Below are 7,626 nucleotides of genomic sequence, written 5' to 3'. Positions count from 1 at the left end.
TTTCAAAATAATACTGCTATTGCTCGCTAGATATCGTCTTAGTCGTAACTGCTTGACAACTCAAATCAAACTGAATTCCAGCGCCTCTACATCTGTCGCCTTTAAGCTGGAGACATTGGTGCTTTATCGGTAACCGTATCGGTAACCTTATAACAGCTGATTCGACCAACCTTATGAGAATCAATGCAATCGATTATTGGTGCCGCTAAAGTCGTAACCGTATCGTAGCCAACCAATTGGGTTTTGGTTTACCGCCTCCGGAATTCCGTGGAGTCACTGCGGTTAACTTTTATTATTTCGGTTTGTGACTTCTTTTACTTCGAACCGATCTGGACCCAAGAAGTTGACCCTCTGAAGCTAGTAGTTGAATGGTCGCACTTACTTGAGACTTTAATAAAGGTCGTGATGGGAGGGATCGGGATTAAAATCATATTGCTGTGCTCATCTCTAGTAAGAAAACAAATACTTTACCGATTGTAGTAGAAATGAACTAAAACAATCACCCATGAGGAATCGCTGTGTAAGTATACTATTCATAGTAAACATAATCTTAAGCTAGTTAGAATGCACAAATACATTACCAAAGGGCTGATGACGTTGACCCCATGTTGCCAGCGGTGCACTGGGGACAGCCATAACGGAAGTGGTTTGGTATTTAAACACTTCTAGTAAATATTTAAGTTTGAAAGGATTTTTTTAATTAAAGCATTCAGATCTCCTGGAGAAAACGTGGAAGTTTCGAAATGCGCTGGAGGGTAAAAGGCAAATTAAGAGTTTAACTTGTTACAGTATCCAGAACGAAGTTGGGCCTGGGTGACTCATGTCTCCTTTGCAGAAGGACTGTCCTTATTGACAATAGGATTCAACGACGCAAAGGTGCTTACCGATTCTGTGTGGATTTTGCTTATCTAGATCAAACAGCTGTATAGGCAGGTGACGGATCTCATCATAATGCTTACGGAGATGTTTCCATATGGAGGAGGGGCTAAATCAAGCTGTTCTTTGTAAGGGTGTCCAGTTCTAGTATTTGGAAAGAGAAAGGACTTATTTTATAACATAGGCTCTGGTTTCTGATAATGGTTTTCATTTTGGTCGTTGAGCAAACTTTTGGTAACACTATGGACTCATTAGTATATGTTAGAGGTCATCATCAACCGGCCAGTTCAAGCGTACACACCCACCCGTTTTACTAACTGAACAAATAATAAAATAAAATACTGAAAAATAACCATAAAAGTAACTACACGCTCCTACGGCTAAGATAAATTTGTATCAGTACCTGACTACCCTAAGGAGTCCCAATTTTCCACGGCAGATTGGAGTAGTGCAGTCCAACTAATGAGTTGATATGAAAAGCCTATTGGTAGGCATTTCATCTTAGTTGCTATGGTTCATGAGATAAAGTTTAGCGTCAGTTCCGATCTTGAGATCAGGTATTGATGTCCATTATACATATCGCGAATGGGGCAGGTAGACGGAAACATTCAGGAGCTTCCATCGTCATCTCAGGCCTACTCAACTGTATTTACGGCAAACCGCTGCATGCTGAAGTACGTCAGTCCCACTCAAGAGATACCGGTAAAAGACCATTAACATCGATAAAACTCCCCAAAACCTTCGGGGAGTGTCTTTGTCGTTAATACAACAATAACAACACGACTCCAAGTTGGACTGAAGGATGAGCAAGAAGGCTACACGAAGTAATATCCAATGGTTTCCATTATTGTTGAGCTTCAAGACGCGAGTTTCGAAGCCCACGGATCTCTAACCGCAGGACTCAATGGGATGTTTAGCGCATTATATAGCATCTCCAAAGTGTCGCACCTTGTCAGATGTATCACGCTAGGCTCTGACAACTTCAAGTTCCTTCAGAAAGAAGGGGTGGGAGGAACTGGGGTAGTGGGACCTAAGGGCGCTAGTTACAGACAGTCCAAGATACATCTTTATCCGACAAAAGAAAGCTCTGGAAAGTGTACACATCAACGCAAATTATGACGGGAACAATCCACTAAATGTTTGGCTCTATACTTATGTGAATATGCAAAAAGGCGTTTAGCAGCACTAAGGGATTTACGGAACACTTTAAGAACAGGCATGTAGCACTTTCATTAGCCCTCGCACCTACCTGCATATACAAACTCAAGACTATGTACTTGCCTAAGTCCAAATGTCAATTCGCGTTGCTTTCGCTTGTCCCGCAGGCTTCGGTTTAGACATTTCCAAATTCAATTTGAGTTTGTTGTGGTCGCGCACATTTGACAAATCATGCAATCAGCAGTTACATAGTAACTCTACCTTCTAACTTTAACTGAGACTACTGAAGTATATGAGCTTTTATCAATATGAACTCAAATAAAACTTCGCAATTTTGAAGCTGAAGCTTCAACGATTGGGTTATGCTGTGAAGTGAATGAGGATTATTGACCTACATAGAAATAAGGAAGAAACAGCTGCAACCAGAGCTAACATTTATCTCGGCCGCTCTTCTCAAGCTTAGTAACACAGTAAATAGATGTACATAAGTTATAAACGAACGTTTGCCTTTAATCTTTTACTGTTGTGACTTTTGCCTTTTTGACTTTTTAAAAACAAGAATGGATAACTATTGTGGTAAATGCGATAAGCCGTGCAGTGGATTTTGCAAAAAAATATTTCATCGCAGCTGCTGTGAAGGCAGTATATCCGAGTATGATGTGGGTTTACTCGTATAAACCGCAACATTAATTATATATGCAATGAGTGCTTAAATGCACATGAAAAACTCAGTAGAGCTTGTGAAAATATACCGGTTTCCCTTAAATCTGGATTTGAATCTATTTTGACTGCGTTTGAGCTGAGATTCAAGGATTTATCTGTGCAAATTGATGGTCTAAAAGAAGACATTGAAATAAAAAATAAATAATTCAAAACACGAATTGACAAACAAAAACAATTTAAAGTGCTTGCAGTAATGGCGAATGGAGTGCATACACTACATAATGGTGGTAGTCCGCTTAGTGCAGCGAATTCAATTTGGTGCAGTGTCATCCTCGGTTCAACTGTAATATTTTTGGTTGAGCTGAAAATTAAAATAGGCCTAAAGGTTGGCTTCTGTGCTCCATTCTGTCGTTTTGGCGGAGTTGGGAGATGCAATGCTTCCCTGTTTTTTGCACTCCCAACAGGAATCAGTGAAAATTAAAATCTGACGTGGTGCCATTTAAAGACCAAACGCTTTTTATATACGTAACGTAATTAACAGGATAGTGAAAAAAAAACATGGCTACAAGCCACATGTCGGATTCTGAAATACATATTGTTACGAATATTAGCAAAACTAAGGAGTGCTGCCAGCTCTAAGCCGTTGCTAAGCAATGACGTGAATGCACATCAATAATTCAATCATCATGTATCTACATAAACGAAACAATAACTGCGTCTACATATATGTACCATGTACGTATACGAGCAGCGGAGAGTCAATGCACAAATACATGCATATGAGATACTCCTATAAGTATGCAATGAGAAAAACTACAAAATTGTGCAATTGTAGTTACAGCTGAGATGTTTGAGAGCTAATGGACTAGTAGATTCTGGAAGCGCCTAGAAGCTGCGAATGTTAAATTCAAAGAGTATAAAGGCGACAGATGTAGAGGCGCTGGAATTCAGTTTGATTTGAGTTGTCAAGCAGTTACGACTAAGACGATATCTAGCGAGCAATAGCAGTATTATTTTGAAAGTCAGTTTCATTTAAGCTATCAGTTTGGTTATTAAGCTAGTCGTTGCACAGTTTGAGTGTTATTGTGAAGTATTTTAATAAAGGCCATTTTTCCATTATTCAATATTGGAGTTATTTATTCAACAGTTTAGCGATACGAACCTAGAAAAAGGGCAAATAAGAGGATTTGCAGCAAATTTGTTACAATTGGTGTCAGAAGAGGAATTGTTGAATAAATTCCGAAGATTGGGAATACAGCTTGGACATGGCAAAGTTCAGTGAATTGAAGATCCAGCAACTGAAAAAGGAGTTGGAGAACCGTGGATTAAATACAACCGGAATTAGATCGAACTTCAAGCACGGCTACGAGAGGTAATGGAGTCGCAAGGAATTGATGTGGACGAGTTTGTCTTTTATCCTGATGGGGACGAAACAACAACAAAAATTGAAGAGAAAAACGAAACATCGCAGACAGTTAAGAGCACAGACTTGAACATGATATTGGCTGCAATAACTGCTCAAACATCGACAGTGGCATCTCAGCTGGAATCCCAAGAGACACGAATAACATCGAAGATTGAAGCACAAGAAACGCGTATATCCGAAATGTTGTCGCAAGTGTCATCTCAGCTGGAATCGCAGGAGAACCGTATAACAGCAAAGATTGAAGCACAAGAGGCACGGATATCCGAAATGTCGGCTCAAATTTCAGCACAGATATCATCGCAGATCTCTGCTCAACTGGAAGAGCAAGAAGGACGTATTTCCTCGAAGTTTGAGGCGCAAGATACACAAATTTTACAGTTTGAAGAAAAAATCGAGGCCGAGGTGGATGCTTTGAGAGGACGTATCGAGCAGTTGCAACTAAATCGCCCAGCAGTTTCAACTAGTAATCCAAAGGTAAAAACACCATCCTTTGACGGTTATGTTCCTTTCCAGGTCTTTAAGCTACAATTTGAGAAGACCGCAACAGTGAACAACTGGAATGCTGAAGATAAAGGACCAGTTGCGGAAAACTTACAGACCATCCCAGAGTACGAGCGGAACAACTACGAAACATTGATGAGCGCTTTAGAGAGACGTTACGGAAGCGAGCATAGAAAACAGATATTCCAAATTGAGTTGCAAAACCGCTACCAACAAGCAAATGAGACATTGCAGGAGTTTGCTTCAGATATTGAAAGATTGGCTCATCTTGCAAATGCGGACGCACCCGTGGAATACACAGAAAGGGTAAAGATTCAGAGCTTTATAAATGGCATACGAGATGTGGAAACGAAGCGGGCTACATATGCGAATCCAAAACTAACATTTGCTGAAACGGTGTCGCATGCTCTGATTCAGGAAACAGCGTCGCTTCTGTGTAAGCCAGTTTACAAAGCACGCCGTGTGGAAGTAGAAAGGCCAGAGTGGGTAGACGCAATATTGGAAGCACTGAAGGGATCTCAATAGAAGAATGCCGGAGTTATTAAATGTTTCAAGTGCGGCAACCCAGGTCACATTGCACGTCATTGCGATTTGGTCCTAATAGTTCCAACAATGTGGGTGGCCGTAAACGCAAAGCTGGCGGAAATGAGCAAGAGCGTGTCGGATGTAAAGAACGAAAACTTGCCCCGGCTATTGAATGTCCTGTGATATCTGTGTCGCAGATTGGAAGGAAATCAAGCAGTCTTACCATCAGAGGGAATGTGGATGGTAAAGAGCGTGTACTGACTGTAGATACGGGGGCATCTCATTCCTTGATTCGATATGATTTGGTCTACAGGAGAGTAAAGTCATTACCTGGAGCAAGGTTGCGTACGGTCACGGGCGAGTATAATCAAGTCCAAGGCGAAGTGGTATGTGAGGTATTAATTAGAAAAGTCATGGTTCTACACAAATTCGTTGTGGCGGAGATCGTTGATGAAGTCATATTGGGAGTGGACTTCTTGGTTGACCATGACATCAGGATCGATATGCGGAGAAAAATTATGCGCTATAAGAACCAGGACATACCACTTAACTTTAGTTTGGAAAAAGGGTTCAGCAGTAATCGGGTACTGGTGGAAAAGACTCGACAAAGACCACGAAAGTCAAAGGCATAGGTTGATAGATCGAATGGGCCAAATAAATAAAAATCAAAAGTACCTGTGAGAGAAACACTGGCATTGACAAAACCTAAAAGACGCAGGAAAACGAAGCAACGAATTTCCGAGAAAGAATGCGAGGATAGTTTCAAGCCAGAGCGCACTACTCTGGGGAAACTTGGGAACGATACTGATTATGCAAAGCAAATCCGTCCAGCGCAAGCTCTACGAAGTAGTTCATCGGCCAAACAACAGAGTGTGAAGGAACGAACCAGGGTATTGAGTAGTACGATGAAACACAGGTACCAGGTTTCTTGGCGGGAGATTTGGTACGGTTATACAACCCTCACCGGCGGAAAGGTGTTCCATCCAAATTTCGGTGCAGTTGGGAAGGCCCGTACAAGGTTGTGAAGAAGATCAGTGATACCATCTACCACATACAAAGCATTGAGAAACCACGGAGTAGAAGAGTGGTACATTTGGCGATGCTAGCAGCGTTTAGATCGAGAGATTTGTCTGATCGGGACGATCAGACTTAGGTGGAGGGTAGTGTTACGAATATTAGCAAAACTAAGGAGTGCTGCCAGCTCTAAGCCGATGCTAAGCAGTGAGGTGAATGCACATCAATAATTCAATCAGTGCGCGAACAATATAATCCTAGTGGATGAGGAAAAAAATTAAAAGCAAAGATGAATAGACGTGGAGGTACAAATCACAGAAAACTTACACCGGTAATAGCCTCCCCTCATATAGGAAAGGGTAATTGACAGTGTAACATCATATAGATGCAATAGCTCGAATATTATTTGCCTTTTCGGCTTCGAGAAACCCTATTTGGATTGTACTGACTGTGCTTGCAGTCGGCTTAACCAGGTTCTCCATAATTGAATTGGTGCAAGGGTGGACGTCGTTCTAAAACAAGCTAAAAAGAATGAAAAAAGAACCAAATGTGCAAAAATTCCCAAGAACCAAATCTTCGTCTAAAGTTTTAAAAACTTCGTATGCTGATGATATTGAGGTCACTATATTTACCATAACGCGCCGTAAATGGAAAAGAGTCGAAGAAAGTGCGTCTTGTTGTTCAAAGATGAGATGAAGCGTTTGCCGACGTATTCGCTCATTCATCACTGTTGATGGATATAAATTCGAGACTGCCAACGATTCCGTTTATCGGGAAAACTACGTTAACAGCGAAAACAACGTCAACTTAGAAGTCAAATGGATAATACCTCTTGTCATTAAATACAACTTTGTACAGAGTTGGCAATTGCAGAGTGAAGAGCTTTCTCGACAAACAAAATTCACGCTCCGCAAGTCTCTCATCATACCTGTTCTGATTTATCGCTCGCAATAATGGACGGTATCGATATTACCGATATACCGTATTCGGACGCAGAGGAAGGTGAAGACCTTTGCTGAGTTGGAAGAGACTAATGGAGAAAGTCATGATAATCCTTGGTGCTCACAAATGGCGTCTGCTATGACGAAACAGGGATAGCTGGCGGGACTTGTTTAAGGAAAAATCGTTGGGTGATTAGACGCCAGCCGGGTGGCCTTTCGGGTACCAACTCAGCGAAAAATGGGTAGCTCGTTTATTGACAGAATTAGCCGCTGGCGATTTACTGGAAGTTCCCAAAATGTAATTTGTGAAACTATCGTACCCCAGCGGATTAGGGAGCTCAGAGTATGTCCGTGGCAGATGTGCCTGTCGTAAGAGGCGACTAAAATATCCAAATGATTCAAAGGATTGTGTGACGCAACCCTTACCGAAACGTACCGAATCTATATCCAGCAAAGGACCATGCATATAGTTAACACTCCCAAAAACAACAACAACATGCTGAGCATAACAATACCTAATGG

Source organism: Eurosta solidaginis, chromosome 4 (assembly GCF_040869045.1).
Source record: "Eurosta solidaginis isolate ZX-2024a chromosome 4, ASM4086904v1, whole genome shotgun sequence".
Lineage (NCBI taxonomy): Eukaryota > Metazoa > Arthropoda > Insecta > Diptera > Tephritidae > Eurosta > Eurosta solidaginis.
Note: the sequence above shows the minus strand (reverse complement) of the source record.